The following is a 17,235-nucleotide window of genomic DNA, read 5'->3' as shown; positions in this document are numbered from 1 at the left end:
CCTAGATTTGAATATGTTTTACAAGGTAAGCAGGCTTGATATTTGAAGTAGAAAAGAAATTTCCCTTTAAGTCATTATGGAGGACTAGAAGCTCAAAGTCTTTGAAAAAAAAGTTTAGAAGTTTGAAGAATTCATAATTCAAAAGAACTTGAGTCACATTTATAAATATGTAGAGCTTAGAGTAATAAAATAAGGTCCAATTCAGAGGCCTTTTAGGGAGGTGACTGGGAGATAATTAAAGTAACTTCATTCATAATCAATTTGCAATTGTCTCCAGGAAAATGGTTACTATGAGATATTCATAGACAAGCCAAGAAAAGGAACTTCCAAAGCCATACTGAAGAGAAAGAAGAGTCAGAAGAGATTGTCATGTGGTTAGGACAGCAGATTCTAGAGTCAGAAAGGATGGGCCGGAGTTCTGGCTAAGCAAATGACGACTTGGGAGGCCTTCAGGAGCATGCTCAACTTTGGATGCTCTCCTATCTTCACCCATGAATTGGTATCTATCTGTCTCACAGAGCACTTGCTGAAATGCTAGCAATGTCTTTGACGTGTAGTAAGGACTCAGTGAATGTTAGGCATTACTATTCAATCTAAATTGATTTCCCTAGGAGCATCATGAGCCAAAGACAAATATTTCAGATTAAGAGACTAGGAGAAGAAACTAGTCTATGAAAGTTATTCACTGGAAGAAAGGCCCTTGGACTGGGTATGGTTGTGCTTTTGACCAGTTACAAGAGAGACAATGGACTCTGTCTCAGACATAAAAGAGACAAAAATGAACACTAAAGGGTGAAATTCCACAAGAGAAGTGACTTTGCTTTTTCTATTTTGTTGTTGTTGGTTAATGTTTAAATCCACTGATTTTTTTTTCTTTTATCTCAGCTTGGAGAAGAAAATGCCACAAGGTTGTTTGACCTTCTGATCACGTGTGTGTAGGTACGCCCTTTGCAGACTTAATTCCTTATTTTTGGAACCCTTGCAGAGTATTTAGTGTCCCCCAGCTGATGACCAAAAATAGAGAGTAAGGGATATTAGGAAAGAAGTTCTATAGCCAGCGTTCTGGAAGTCCACATTTCTGCTCATGTTCCTTTGGCCAGATCTTCATCACATGGCTAGGAAGTAAAAATTCCTGTATCCTGGTGCCAGGAAACAACTGGAGGACATTTAGTTAGTCTGCCACATCATTTATTGATACATAATTAAAGAAGATTCTCTTAAAAATATCAGACAAGGTTTTATAGGATGCTTGTCTCAAGGTTGAGGGTTGTGATCATTAGACCAAAGCTAAAACTTACTCTACATTCAAGTCTGCGTTAACCTGACAGCTGTGGAACCTCTTTGGCCAGAGTGGTCCAGATCTATAGTGCAGGCAGAACTCACTCCTGTTTCCTTAGGTCAGATGCTAAGGGAGTGATGATACTTTACGATTGTTTGATATTTCCATGACAACAGAACCTTTCCTGATAAATTCCCAGGGTTATAAAATCCCCCTTCTCTGCCTAACCTGATCTAACTTGACATAATTCCCCTTGACATATTTTAGTTTTCTCATTTAAGTTTGGATCAACAAAACAGCTCTTGTTCTGTCCTCAGTCCCAGGCTCGTTGAGTGTCTATTAAGAAAACACAGTCCCAATGGCTCTGGGCTTTAGCTTTATATAATGCGGTGGCTTTTTACAGAACAAGACAGCATCAGTTGATGAGGTACTCCTTGTATAACAATAATTTTCATGTGTAATACAATGTCCTAAAGTAATAGCCCACACTAACACCCGTCAGTTCTCCTTTGACCCTTCAGTTCCAGGAAGGGATGGGCTATGTGTGTGTGGCTCAATGTTGAGAGGGAATGCCCCCGTCTGTCCCTCTAAGGTTCAGGATACCAGAAGAACTGAGGGCTGTGTGACTTGTTACTACTGTGGTCTAGGCTAGATCGTCAGGGACTCTTCCTTCACAATCCAACATTTTCCATCTCAGGTGATGGACCAGATAATCATGATGGCTCCTTTTCACTTCTCAGCTTCATTTGCTCTCTCTGATATCTATAATGTCAGGGAAATGGCTTATTTGTTCTTCTTCTAAACCCCTTTCCTGGTGCGAGCCCAAGATGAAGGTGAAGTATTCTAATTTTAATGTTTGAGTTTTAAAATCTCATCTTTTTGTACTGTAGCAAGGGTTATTAGGTGGGGATAATACTATCAAAAGGAAATTTTTAGTAAAGGCCGGCTGAAGGTATCCACAGAGTCACGTAGTGTCACTCGGCCCAGGTGGGTCAAGGACACCCACGGGCCCAGCCTGGGTTCTCACAGTCTGGGCTGATACATAAGCCCGCCTGGCACCACAAGGCACCAGGGTGGTAGGTGCCATTGTGATGGGGTGGAGAAATGGGGGAGAAAAAGAAGCAGAGTGGTTCATGTGCTCTGGAAAGAGGCAGAACTGAAAAAACAAACCCGGTGAGGACCAGATTGATGTAGGTGGCCTGCTTGCCAACTGGGGCCTGGGTGCTATCCAGGCCCAGGCTGCTGCCAAGGGCCATGTCTGGGTCCATAGTTCATACCACAGCCGGGGTTGACACATCTATGACCCATGTTGCCACCAAATGCCACAGGATACCTGAAGTCTGGGCTATACCACCTGTGGACATGTTGATGTCCAAGAGACATCCTGCCACCAGGGCCATGCCAATCTCAGTGATCTACACTGTCACCTGGGGCCAAGATGTCATCTGGGCCTGAGCTGCTGCCATTGGTCATGTCTGGGTCCGTGGCCCTGTGTTATCTGTGACTTCAGTAACCACTGAGAGTCGCGAGACTGGGAATGTGCTCAGCCCGAGTCCACGTTGGTGTCCAAGGGCCATGCTGCTGCAGGAGCCATGATGATCTGGGTGGCCTGCACTGCTGCTGGGGCCATGGTGACATCAGGGCTCAAGCTGCTGCTGAGGGGATGTCTGAATTTGTGGTCCTGCTGCAGCTGGGGTCTGTGTTGATGTCCATGGCCTGTGTTACCACAGGGGGCCACAGGAACCATGGGTGTTGAAATCTGAGGGCTGTGCTGAGCTGGCCCTGCCCCTTGCTGGACTCTACAGCAGGAGAACTGATCCTACCTCCCATGGGAGAGCTACCCTTCACCCCCACTCAGGAGAGCTGGCCCCACCTCTCATCATAGGCATGGGAGAGCCCGCCCAATGGCATGGGCTTAGTAGAGCTAACTCTGCCCCTCTTCTGATGGGCTGGTCCTAGTGGTCCAGACTGACCAGCTCAGCTACCACTCAGGTGCATATTCAGGGCCTTGGGTTGGCCCACCCTAACGCCTACCCCATCTATGATCTGCCGGAGTACGTGAAGGGATTGGTCCTGCAGAACGATAACAGCAGGATCTCCATGACTCAGGACAAAGCAAGATGTCTAAGGGGAGTTTTGGTGAGGGTCTGGTGATGATACTGTGCCAAATGCCAGAGGCCTTGAACTAGACCAATGACTCAGTGCAATGAGAGTTTGCAAGTGGGGACAGATTGTGACAAAAGGGTACACTGTGTAACACACCACAGCTCCAGATGCCATGAGGATGAATGAAGTTGGGCTAGAGCGCAGGAAAGAGGGAGGAGAAAGGCTCTCTGTTTGTTCTATTTTTAATTAAATTTTTTGGGGGTCTTCTGTTTTGGGAGGGTATGAAGCAGGGGTGAGGGGTGAATATGGGGGGGCCTGGGACATGAGGTACATATGTATTGGGTGGTTTTATGTGTCATCTTGGCACAAAATAGAGTCATCAGAGGATGGAGCCTCAGCTGAGGAAATGCCTCCATGAGATCCAGCTGTAAGGCATTTTCTTAATTAGTGATCAACGGGGGAGGGCCCAGCCCATGGTGGGTGGTGTCATCCCTAGGCTGCTGATCCTGAGTTCTATAAGAAGGTGGACTGAGCAAGTCATGAGAAGCGAGCACCCTTCCATGGCTTCTGCAACAGTTCCTGCTTCCGGAATCCTGCCCTGTTTTGAGTTCCTGTCCTGACTTCGTTCAGTGATGAGCAGCAAGGCTGAAGTGTAAGCCTAATAAACCCTCTGCTCCCCAACTTGCTCTTTAGTCATGGTGTTTTGTTGCAGCAACGGAAACCATAACTAAGACAGTGTGATGCGAAATTCCCAAAGAATCAATAAAAATTATGCTATTAAAAAAGAAGAGAAAGAGGCAATTTTTATTTTTAAAATTTCCTTTTTTAAAAAGGTATGCATAGCAACAAAGTTTCTTTATGAGAGTTTTGTAAATACCTCGTTTTATTCACTTCCCTTGTTCCCTCCTACCTCTTCCTCCCCACTAGCAGCCCCTCTTCTGCTTTCCTGCAACATTGTTAAGTGTAGACTTTGTGTAGAAGGGAGAATGTGCACTGCCTTGTCTTTCTTCCAGTGCCATCTCCAATTTCCCTGTTCCTCGAGTCTTTCTTTCCCCTTCTTAGCTTCATTTCCACTTTCATGCCCTCTGTGCACGTAAAACTCTACAGCAAAAACCCATCCTAAACAATATCAGCATCTAATTATCTTTCATCTACCTACTGTCTGCCTGCCTATCTATCTATCTATCTATCTATCTATCTATCTATCTATCATCTATCTATTGTTCTATTCATCCAATAATATGTCCACCCATCAATCTAAATTTCAAAAGGTAAACTTACTTTGTTCAAAATATATATTTCTGGGCTTAATCCCAGTCGTAATAAGTTCAAATTCCCAGGAAGAAGCAATATTGTGGACTTCTCACTTATGCCTCATATTGAAGGCTTCTTTAAACCATGTCTGCCATCCAGTAAACTGATTAAATCATGAGATTTCCTCACCTGTGGAAGCAAAGAGTCAACACTTACTCTATTTGTCACACAGAGCTACTATGCAAGTCAAAATGAACTCATTCCCTAAAGCCCTGGGCTGTAGAAGAGTTTGCAAACATGGTCCCACATTGGTACTGTCCTGGACTGTTAGAGCCATGAAGAGTGCCCTCTTTTGCTTTGGGATTTTCTCAGTGTAATGTGTTTATTCTGGACTCTGTCCTTTGCTTGAGTTTATGCCAATGGTGGCTTCAAAGTGCAGGTGAAGTTAGCTATAAGCAGGATTCCATTTGAGCACTTACAGAGTTTAAAGGGGACAAATTCAGTGTTCTCTTCTGTTGATCAGGGACAGAAACAAAGCTATTAGCTCTAGGTCTAGGGAAAGGAGAAAAAAAAAATCACTTTTCATATTGTGCAACCAACCCTAAATCAGGTCAATCTCTCCTTCATTGCTGGCTCATATCCAAGGCAAGAGGAAAGCTGATGTTTTTGTTTAGAACGGATTTTTGCAGTGTTTATAAAACAAGTCTCCTTGAGATTCTCATTAGGAGGATCATACAGTTCACCTCTTGTCCTGCCCTGAATCCTTGCTGCTGGAATAGTTGAGTGATTTTGAGAATTCTCCCTTGTTTAATTGATTGGTAAGGAGAGCTGTTTTTGAATGTCACCTTCTACAAGGCAAAACTGAGATTGACGTCCAGTTCAGATTTTGTGACCTTGGTTTATGCAGCACAGGGAGTAATGAGAATATGACTTTGATCACAATTTTGACTGCGAGGAAGGCTAGGGAATGGGCATTCATTGGCAGGTGCCAGCACTTAACTAGGCACACAAAACCCATTACGTCACTGAATGTTGACAGTCTGCAATCCCGTGGCCCTGAGATTCAAGCAGCTTTCTCATTAGTGGTTGGTGGAGCCAGGATTATCTGTGTGAAACAAATCACACATAAAACTAATAACTTATGATAACCATTTATTACTGCTCACAAGTGCACAGCCAGCACGAGATTGCTCATACATTTACAGTCGTCTTGCCAGTTGGTTGCTGCTGTGTGCGGGTGTGTGCCTAATGGGTGTAGGATGACCTTACCTATGGGTCTGGGAGTTTGTTGACTGTTATTAGACTCATGGGGGGTAGGACAGATGGAATTTTCTAAAGACAGTCTCATACATACACATACACATTCCACGTGTATTTTTATAATATGATGTTGAGCTTTCTAATTTTTGTGTCCCTTTAAAAGATATTTATTCTTAACGATTTATGTGTCTGTGTATTTGTATGCATACATACCTGCTGATGCCTAGGGAGGTCAGAAGATGTCATCAGATCCTTTGAACTTGGACTTATAGATGTTTGTGAGCTCTCTAATGTGAATGCTAGAAACTGAACTTGGTCCTCTGGAAGAGCAGCAAGTGCTCTTAACTGATGAGCCATCTCTCCAACCCCTCATCTTTATGTTTATTTTTTTCTCTTGAATACTAGCAAGTCTCTGTGATTTCTTTGACCAATAGGGAAGTAATACTCAGTTTACTCCTAGTCTTAATCTTGAGAACTCTCAGATTTTATTTTCTTCTGTTTATGATGCTCTTGGAATTCACTATGATGTTATGTACCATGAAAAAGCTAGTTTCACTTTACAGAGCTGAGTAACCTCATGGAGAGGCCTTAGTTTGATATCTAGTCAATACCTCACAGCTGCAGTCTCAACTGACAACAGATTCAACACCAGATTCAGGAGCAATTTAATGATTGAGTAAACCGTCAGATGACCCCAGCTTCAAGGTGCCAAGTTATTCCCAATGGTTATGTCACTATGGCTTCTGAGATCTCCCAGAAGATGCCAGACAGAGCAAAAACGAGCTGTCTCTACTAAGCCTGTTTAAATTGCTGTTTTGTAGGCACAAAATGATCACTGTTTGGAGCCACCGAGTTTGAGGTGGTGTGTCACATGATAACAGATCAATGAAACAGAAGGCCATGTGACTTGTGTTGTCTGACAGGCTAGATTGAACTTGTTTGCAAGGAAGGTAGAAGGAATGAAGTAGAGAAGAAGGGGAGGAGGGAGAGAGGGAGAGAAGAGGACAGAGAGCCAGAGAGAGCTCGAGTGAACTTGAGAAGCGACATAGAAGGCTTGCTAAGAACTTGGCTCAACAGTTTGGTGGATATATCTCTGGGAGGCCTGCTCTTTTCTGAAAGGAAATGGAGGGGGAGTGGATCGGGGGAGAGGGGAAGAAGTGCGGCTTGGAGGAGAAGGGAAGTAGCGGGAGGGACTGGGAGGAGAGGAGAAACTGGTTGGGATGGAATATATAAGAGAAGAACAAATAATAATAATTTAAAAAGAGAACCTGGCTCAAACAGGCATATTGTTGTCATTTCTACTGAATTATATGCGACAAAAAATTAGGGCCAGTCTATATTCAAGAGGAGGGGGAATAGAGCTCTCTTTTTGATGAAGGCAGCTAAAAGTCACATTGAAAAGAACTTATACAAATGGAGGATTGAGCCTGGTGGTCATTTTTGGAAGCTGTTGCTTTATGACACCTTCTAAAGCTATGGAACATTCAAGTCAGCAAGGGAAGAAACCCTTCAAATACTCCCAAACCTTAATGACTATGTTTTAGATAAAAACTATAGTTATAATATTTTATAACCTTACTTAAAATATACATATGATATAAGTATAGAAGAGGTCATACATAGAGAGGGGGTGGTGGGTGGAGCGTCGGAGGCATTGGAGGAGGAGAGGGAGACTGGAAATGATGACTGTATGTCTTCATGTTTGTAATTCTCAAAAAAAAGTTGTATAAAAAAGTTTTGAAAAAAGTCCTCAGTTTTTGATATGTTTAGCTATATAGAATGTTTGCAAAAAGAGGCTTTTTAATAACATGAAATGCAAAGGTTCATATGCTTGATCCGTCAGACAGGCTTGCAGTACCCGACAATGTTCAACTTGGTGACCCAATGAGTTTTATTGGTGTTACTTACAGGAATTTGGGTTAGGGATTGCTTACAGGAGCAGAAAGGACTCGAAGACAGTTGCATCACCAAAGCCCTCCCTAACACGGTTCATAAAACTTGGAACGTGGAGCACACTGAATAACTTGTAGCTCAGCATGTTTGAGAATACACATCATAACACAGGAAGGTGACCTGCTCCAGGGGTCTTGTCCTGCTTATCCTAGGGAAGGGGATATGGACTATCTGCCAACGTAAACTGCTTCGTATCTCTCCCCAAACTGAAGAGTTATTATATATTTCTCCAGCTGTAGTGGAGGAAGGTTATCTCCTTTGGATTTTACACAGGTTTATAATTTAAAAGTTCAAATTTGAACTTTTTTGCAGCAGTTCCCTGAAGTCTGAGGGAAAGATATGAACTTCATTTTACAATTGAAGAAATTGAGGCTCAGAAAGTGTTCTCTGTCTACTTAACATGGTAGGTAGAGAACATGAGCCCAAGTCTCCCTCAAGCCCAATGGATCTGAGCAAGATGACCTAGATGCCTAGATGCTCTAAGCAAGCTGGGAGGACTGGGCAGAGGTACCAGCAGGATGTGGTCTGACATTGGTGATGTTGGCTTCTGCCCCAAGGTGAGCACTATCTTTGTGTTTCGGCTGTTTCCATGGCCAGGGGCTTTGTGTAGGTGTTGGATCTGTCTTCTGGGCCCCTTGCTGAGGATGATTGGCTAGGGTGGAATTTCCACTGTTATTTTAGGAGCACAGTTTTTTTTTTAATAGACAATAGTTTTCTGCTCCTATGAATAGGTATTTTTTTTCCCCTGTCACATCATATTTCTTTCCAGTTCAGTAGCTGGTGAAACTCAAGCACGGCCACCGTCCCAGGGCCGTGTTTCAGGTCTGAAATCGATCAAGAAGATGTGCATTTAGCAGTTCTGCATCCACGGTCTGGGTCCACAGGGCTAGCTATTTTAAGGGAGGGACAGGATGAGGACATCTTACTGTATCAGGTCCTTGCTTGGTGGGCTTTGGGGAGCACTCACACAAAGCGTGCTGGCAAGAATATATGCTGTTAGAGGGTACCTTCTGAATATTTGCTGACAATTCTCATGTCCCCAGTGATAATATAGGAATAATGTTATTCAATGACCAATCCCCATGGCTACAAGATTATATCAAAATTTCCTTTTATGAGACCCCCCAGAGCTTAATGAAAAACAATGACAGAGGACTTGTAGTGAGTGTGAAATAAAGAAAAAAAAAAGACTCGAAGGATGGAGGAGATAGCTTAGGGGGGCAAAGTGCTTTCCCTGCCTGCAAGGATGAGGACCTGAGTTTGATTCCCAGAGCCCATATTTCAAGAAGTCATGAATTCAGAATATACTGTTTGCAAAGAATCTATTTTTTTTTTTTTAAAGAAGCCTGGCATAGTGGTGCACACTTGTGACCTCACTTCTACAAAGGCAGAGGCTTGAGGATCCCAGGTGCTCACTGTTCAGCCAGCCTAGCTCACTTTGCCAGTTCCAGGCCAGCAAGAGACCCTGCCTATAAAAGAAAAGCAGACAGACAGAGTCTGAGAAATGATGCCCAAAGATGTTCTCTGGCCTCCAAATGTATGTGCACACACGTGGATGTGCGCCCACACACATGTGGACTTACACACACAAACACACCCACACACAATATATTCAATAAGTAAAAGAAAAAATGTATAGGTAAAGAGATATGAAAAAAAATTCTCTTTGAGTAACTGTTGGACCGTGTCAAAGTCATTTGAAAGATACAGACCCACACATCGGTGTGAATATATGCCACATTCTCAGGAGATAAGTGACATTTTTTTTTCATTCATTTTAGGGAAAGATCTACTTCTAAGTAAATTTCTAAGGGATAGGCTTCCTGGGCTCCATTTTCCAGCCACGTGGTTGCTTCAGAGTCACAGAGGTTGAATACATCTTGACAGGCGGCAGTAGTAGGGACAGCTGAGCCTCCATCCCAGCCAGAGAACAAAAGTCTGTCTTCAATCGTGGGCCCATTTTGTGATCTCCTTTCAATTCCTCCTCAGTCCAGTCTTCTGAGCAGGGACCCCCATCAGGGGGACTTAAGCATAGCCTGCTAGAGAAAGGCCCCCTCAGGCACCCGGAGAATGATGATGTATAGGGGCTCAGCAACTTCGAAGTTTTTGCAACTTTTCTCCACCACAAGCTCCAGAGAAGAAGAAATTTCAAGGAAGCCTGCTGGCTCTTGGCCACTCCCACTGAAGACCTTGTAGGCTGATGTGGAGCTTGGAAGAAGGCAAGCCTGTGGACCATCACACTCCCTGACCCATGATCAGGCACCTGTTGTCTGCCCCTTTGAAATTCTAAAATACGTACTCTCCAAGACAGTGGTTGGTATTTCAGCACTGCAGGCGACACTAGCTTGAACTGAATCAGCAGGGAAATGCTGTTTGTTCAGAGGTCATGCGACTTTGAAAAGAGTGCCCGAACTCTGGCAGGAGAGTTCCCTAGGCTCAGATCCTGCTGCTGGCAGAGTGACATTGAACAAGCCAGCTTGACTGTCTCAAGATAGTTTCCCACCTGTATGGAAGAGTCGGGCTCCTATATGGGAAATCTCACTTTAAGGTTTGGATAAAGTCAGACATCAAGAACCATAGTTACTATACTCATGATGACTTGTGTCCAGTCAATGGCATTGGGCTAAGTAAGGTCAGGGCAAAATAACATGCCCTGCTGTCTCGAACTCTGTAGTAAAATTCACTTTCAGAGCTGCCCTGTGTTCTCCCTGTCTCTGCCTTGTCCTCAATGGCCCCCTCACTGCTGACTGCATTAAACGCTTCCATGAGGGGACTGCTGATTCTTGTCACCTTGATAAACACAAACTCAGATCTCTGAATGAATTGAAACTTGCTCAGCTAGCCTGTCCAAGCTGCTCCTAGGTATAGATGCTGACCCTCAGCCCTCTGACTCCTTCCTCAGAGGCTCAATGCAAGAATACTAGATAGTAGCATGGCCCGGCACAGACAGTTACAGATGGATTTAGTACTGATAGCGATAACGATGATAAAAGCTTAATTACACACACCCATTAGAATATCTGCTGTGGATGTGGATGCTGTCCCCATCATTTCTTTTATGCCCTGTGATCCTTTACTACAACCTTTTGGGATTCTACTTGTTAATCAAGCATTGGCCAAGCATGGCGTTGATCACTCTGCCTTTCTTATGCACCATCCATTCTGCAGGATTCTCAGGCCCTCCTCTCAGAGCCATATATTCCCTTGAAATCATCCAAGAAGTCACAAAAGAGTATGTCTGATTATTTGATTGCCACCTTTTAACAGCAAACAACATTTTATTGTTCAAGTAGTGATAATTTTATAAGTAAGAAAGTGTGTTTTGTTCTAAAAGAGCTCCCCAAACTGTTCTGTGCCTTCAGTTCCAAGTCTCTCTGTGTCCTTCAGCACCATAGCCAGGCTTAGCACTCAGTGCCACAGAGAGGGGAAGCTAAGAGAAAGAGGTCCCCTTATGTGAAAACCATCTGGTCCTGAGTTCTTTCCTAATAGTGCAAACAGAATACTTCTAACTGGGCTATGTTAGTATATTCACGAATGGCTAAACATTCAGGTTTGTGTATGTGTGCGCGAGCGCGCGCGCACGCATACTGAATTATATTGTAGATGGATGATCCATCTGGGGCACATGACTGTTGGTGCTAAAACCAGGACAGTCCCAGGCAAACTAGAATGGTTTGTCACTTTAGTTGAGGGATGGGGTTGTAGTTATTTAGTCATTATTCTGGAAAGCAAGGGACTGTTTTTTGACTAATGGTTTAAGGAGTAAGGTCAGATACGGTTCAAAGCTCGAGTCTACTACATGATATGAGATCCTGGGAACGTCACCCTTGGTACTTGAGTCTACTCATCAATAAAATAGTGATGCTAATTGTACTTACTTTATAGGGTTGTTAGAGATTAAATGACACCTCAAATGTAAAGCCTGGCACACAGAGGGGTGGCAATCACAGATAGCCACTGTATCAGTATCCTCCTTGAGAGAGCATAGTCCTATCCCTGTCTTGAGTCTAGTCTCCATATGATATCCTGGTGTCTGTCTTTGGTGCAGAGTGTCACTTGGATGGCTCTACTGCCACTTTCTGGGTGCAGTTTGCTCTATATCTAGAGGACTTGTGTCATAGCAAGAACTTGGAGTTGGTCAAGGTTGCCCCCAGACCGACATCTATCCCATAGAGTTGCATTCTGAGTACCAACTATGATAAATTCATAACCTAAAAGTTTATCCTGGGGAATCAGTAGGCAGAAAACCTGCATTTCCCTAAAGCTCTTCCTTGTAGGCAGGCCACAGAGAAGATGGGAGGAAGTGCTACTATGGTGGCCAGACAACATGAGAGTTAGTACACCAAATGCTGAACGGGCCATCATTGTCACCTGGTAGTCATGCTGCCTATATATGATAGTGTTGATTATATACACACACTTCCACACACTTCATGCACACTCCTGGACACATACCACTTCAGCTGTCCCCCAGAAGGCACAGTACAGGGCTTGCTTCTCCAAGTGCCTGCCTCTCTTATCTCCATCAGATGATGCCAACATTACTGACCTCCTCTAAATTTCTCCCAGTGCCTATTTCTGTCTCAGCTCTGTTCCCTGCCTGACTTCTCTTCCCTTTGCTTTGAGAAGTGGAGACCCTGCTTTGCAGGATAACAAATAGAACTGTCAAACCCATCAGTGCTGCCGCCTGCAAAGATAAATGGGGCGACACATGGAGCAACCTCTGTGGATCCCGGGGCCCCAGCAGGAACTGACATTGTGACAGATGGGGGGACAAGTGGCGCTGACACAATCAGGTCGCGTGAATGTCGAGGGGGGGTGAGGGTGGTGCCTGTTCCCCTACTGGTCTCCCCTCCCCCTCTGCCATGGACAAGCTATGTTTCCAGGATCATAGCAAGAGAGCAAGCTCGTCTTTGCTCTTCCCAAGGCCTTGAGCTTCCTCCTTGACAGCAACGCAGGCCAAGGAAGCAGATTTTCTTTGGGGTACCGTGCTTTCTCAGGAGTGACAATTGAGCTACCTTGCAGAGAGAGCTCTTCTCAGGAGGAAAAGGACCAGGGCCAGGTTCACCTTTAACCCTTTCCCCCATCACTCTTCAGCCCTCCTTGTTCATGCTCTCATTAGCCCCTTTGCACAGCCAGCAGGCTCACAGGAGTTACCTCTCCTTGCTCCTGTCAATCAACACATGTACTAGATCTTTCTATCTCTACATCCCCCCAAAAAAAGCACCCCTCTGTGTCCCATTTCCCCAGGTCTCTGTAGGACATTCTGTTGGCAGCTTCCAAATCCCATTTGTTGAGCCTTGTAGACACAAGCTCACTCCTTAGGAGGAACTTCACAGGGCATTGGCTTCCCCCAGTGGAAGACGGTCTACAGGATTGGCAACTATACTCTGACAGCATGCAAATGCTTGCTTTAATTTAGAGACATGTGTTCTGAGAGGTAATTGTTCACCTTCAATTTCCTTTTTATCATGCCTTTGGACAGAGGGGCAGTTTTGGGTTGAAGCATTTCTTTGTTCTCTGCCTTCAATGGCTTCATGGTGAGAATGGTCGCCCGGGATGTCAGTCCTTCTCTTCATTCAGCATGCCACGGGGACCCACTTTCCACGAGGTAATGCACCGACTCCTGTGATCCGCAGGAGGCAGAGGGCTGACAGCAGCAGAGACAACGACACGGTCCCTTGTATTTGCAAGTTCATGGCTTAGTCGAGGAGAGAAATGTGTAGGAATAACTTTAACCCAAGGTCATCTCTGAGAAGTAGTTGAAGAGGCACATTAGGAACAGGAAGAGGAAAAACAACTGTATTAGTTTCTTTTCTGTTGCTGTGGTAAGAATATCCAGACAAAAAAACAACTTGGGGAGGCCAGTATGGTAGCGAAGGCATGGCAACAAGTAGGGGTAGAAAGCTGGCTAAATATTTGATGTGTGTGTGTGTGTGTGTGTGTGTGTGTGTGTGTGTGTGTGAGAGAGAGAGAGAGAGAGAGAGAGAGAGAGAGAGAGAGAGAGAGAGAGAGAACTTGGCACTTGGTAAAACAGGCATAGGTTTGAAGTCAATTGTTGGAAATTAGAATGGCCACACCCGCTTGTTTCTTAGGTCTGTTTGCTTGAAAAACCTTTTCCCAACCCTTTACTCTGAGTAGATGTCTGTCTTTGTGGTTGAGGTGTGTTTCTTGTAAACAGCAGAATGTTGGATCCTGTTTTCGTATCCAGTCTCTTAGTCTGTGCCTTTTTATAGGTCTTAATGACCAGTGGTTGTTGACTCCAGTTATTATTATTTTTATTTCTTTTGTTGTTTAGTAGAGTTTGTGTGTTTCCCTTCTTTGAGTTGTGCTTGTGAAGGGTCGCTAGATGTCTGAGTTATTGGAGGCAGTGTTGGCAATGTTGGATTCCTTGGGTTGCGATTTTCCTTCTATTACTTTCTGTAAGGCTGGATTTGTGGCTACGAATTGTTTAAATTTGTTTTTAGCCTGGAATATTTTGTCTTCTCCATTGATAGTGAATGGATGGAAATAGAAAACGCTTTACTGAGTGAGGTAACCCAGACCCAAAAGAGGAATATGGTATGTACTCACTCATAAGTGGATTCTAGCCATAATTAAAGGTCTTTGCGCCTATTATTCATGATCCTAGAGAAGCTAAATAAGAAGATGAACCTGAAGAAAATCATGTAGTTTTCCTCCTGGATATTGGAAGTAGACAAGAGTGCCAGGCAAAACTGGGTGCACGGGGGAGGGAGTGGATGGAAGAGGAGAGGGTTAGAGAGAAGGGAGTAGGGGAGGACTGGGGAAAGCTTGGGGGATTGGGATGAGGGGAGGGAGGAAGGATGGATATGGGAGCAGGGAAGTATATATCTCAACTAAGGGAGCCATTTTAGGGTTTACAAGAGACTTGATTCTAGAGGGGTTCCCAGGTCCAAGGAGAGATCCCCAGATTGTTCCCTGGACAGCAGAGGAGAGGGTGCCTGAACTGGCCTTGGCCCATAACCATACTGATGAATATTTTGCATATCACCATAGAACCTTCACCTGGTGATGGATGGAGATAGAGACAGAGACCCACATTGGAACACTGGACTTAACTCCCTAGGTCCAAAGGAGAAGCAGAAGGAGGGAGAATGTGAGCAAGGAAGGCAGGATCAGAGGGAACCTACATCCGATGATGAATGGAGAATGAGACAGAGACCCACATTGGAGCACTTGACTGAGCCCCCAAGGTCCAAATGAGGAGCAGAAGGAGGGAGAACATGAACAAGAAAGGCAGGACTGTGAGGAGTGTGTTCACCCACTGATACAAGGGGACTGATCTAATGAGAGCTCACCAAGGCCAGCTGGACTGGGTCTGAACGAGCACATGATCAAACCAGATTCTCTGAATGTGGCTGGCACGGGGACTGTCTGAGAAGCCATTGATAATGGCACTGGGACTTGTTTCCTCTGCATGTTCTGGATTTTTGGGATCCTAGTCAGTTTGGATGCTCACCTTCCCAGACCTGGAGGGAGGGGGGAGGAACTTGAACTTCCCACAGGGCAGGAAACACTGACTGCTCTTAGGGCTGGAGAGGGAGGAGAAGAGGGAGTGGGGGGAATGGGAGGGTATTGGGAGAAGGGGTGGAAGTGGAAACATTTATAAATTAATAAAAAAAAAAACAGGCATAGGCTTAGGATCTCAAATTTCAGCTTTGGGCGAGGTGACAAAATAATCCTTTACCTGAGATTTCATTTCTCATTGGAGAATCCTCAGCACAGTTAGATGTTGTCCTTGGTGACAAGGAAGGAAACGAAAACCGGAACCAACCACTCAGTTCTCTATGATTTCTAAAAAAGAGAAAAGAAAAACCTGGGTGTGGTGGACACATTTAATCCCAGGACTAGAGAGCCAGAGGCAAATGGACCTCTGTGAGTTGGTGGCCAACCTGCTTTACATAGCAAGTTCCAGGCTAGCCCAGGGCTGCATAGTAAGACTGCAACAGAAACAGAACAAACAAAAACCCAGACAGACAGACAAATGCCCCCATCCCTCCCAATCCAAACCTTGGGCATGATGGGCAATAAGAAAAGAAATGATAGAAGGAAGGGGCCAATACTGAATGTCTGTGAGCAAAACAAATGATTGTGAATCTTGTCCTTAACCTCTTTTAGCCTCAGTTTCTCTGCTAGGCACAGGGATAATGTATGCTTGGCATAAGGTGGGACTAATGATCCTTTGCCCATAAGGCTATTGTGAAGCTCATGAAAGAAAATATGTGTAAAATGTTTGCCACATTATATGATTATCCCCCGGCCTCCTGGTCCATTGAAATGGGAAGCTCTCAGAATCGCTAATGGGCAGCTGTAAAAAAGATCATGTGGCTTGTCTTCAGGAATGAAGCTGCTGAGGGATGCTTAAAGTCTAGATGATGGGAGACTTAACAAGATCAATACCTTCTTTGGAAAAGATTATATGCTATGCTAGGCAGCAAATAGACCATTGAAACTGGTTGCGGGAAGCATTTGTGGAGCCTATTAGAGATGGTTAAACATATCAACACAGGCAAGAATAAATAGTGAATTATGCACACACAGCCCCCTAGTACTTCTTTCCTTATGTCTTCCCCCTCTTCCCATTTTCTGGATGAGGTAAGTAGAACTGACATAATAGCTCCTTTGAGAAAAGTTGGAGAAAACTGTGCAAATCTAGGCTGTTTAGAGTCTGTGAAATTTCTGGATTGAGTAGGAAGAGACTCCTCATTTCACAGCAGGCGGTGGGTGAATTCTCCTAGATTACTAAGCTTATAGGCTTTCCACAAATAGCCTAAACCTCTTGGCTAGCTGTTTAAGGTTACTAGTGAGCAGTGTGGAGTACTGAAGCAGTGATTCTGTGATCTCTAGTGGCCTGAAATAATTAGATTATTTTGTGTAATGAATAAATGAGAAGTTAACTCTCCGACTTGGATCAATGTGGTAACATGATTTATTTCTTGTAAAGGCGAATGCTCTGGAGTCTAGACCTCACCAATAATCGTGTTGATTTCCCCCTTCTCACTTAGAATGTGTTTCGACTCATTCTGGGAGACAGGCTACCCAGTGGTGTGAAAAGAGCATATGGGCTTTAGGATCAGCCAAATCTTGATTCTGTTTTTGCAAGGTGTGTGACCTTGGGCAAATCACCTAATACGCTCGTTCTGATTGATCGATAGTAAACAGCGTTTATCTCTTATGGGATGTGTACCAATTAATGCAGTAACACATAGATGAGCACCTAGCCCAGCTCCTAGCTTCCACACATGAGAAACCCAGGTAAACAGTAGGTTACTTCTCTCTCCCTCCCCACTGTATTATTTTAAAATGATGAGTGGCTGTAGCAAGGATAAACAGATAGCACATTCATTAGTTCTGGTGTAACT

This window comes from Myodes glareolus, chromosome 5 (assembly GCF_982192425.1).
Source record: "Myodes glareolus chromosome 5, mMyoGla1.1, whole genome shotgun sequence".
NCBI classification, from domain to species: domain Eukaryota; kingdom Metazoa; phylum Chordata; class Mammalia; order Rodentia; family Cricetidae; genus Myodes; species Myodes glareolus.
Note: the sequence above shows the minus strand (reverse complement) of the source record.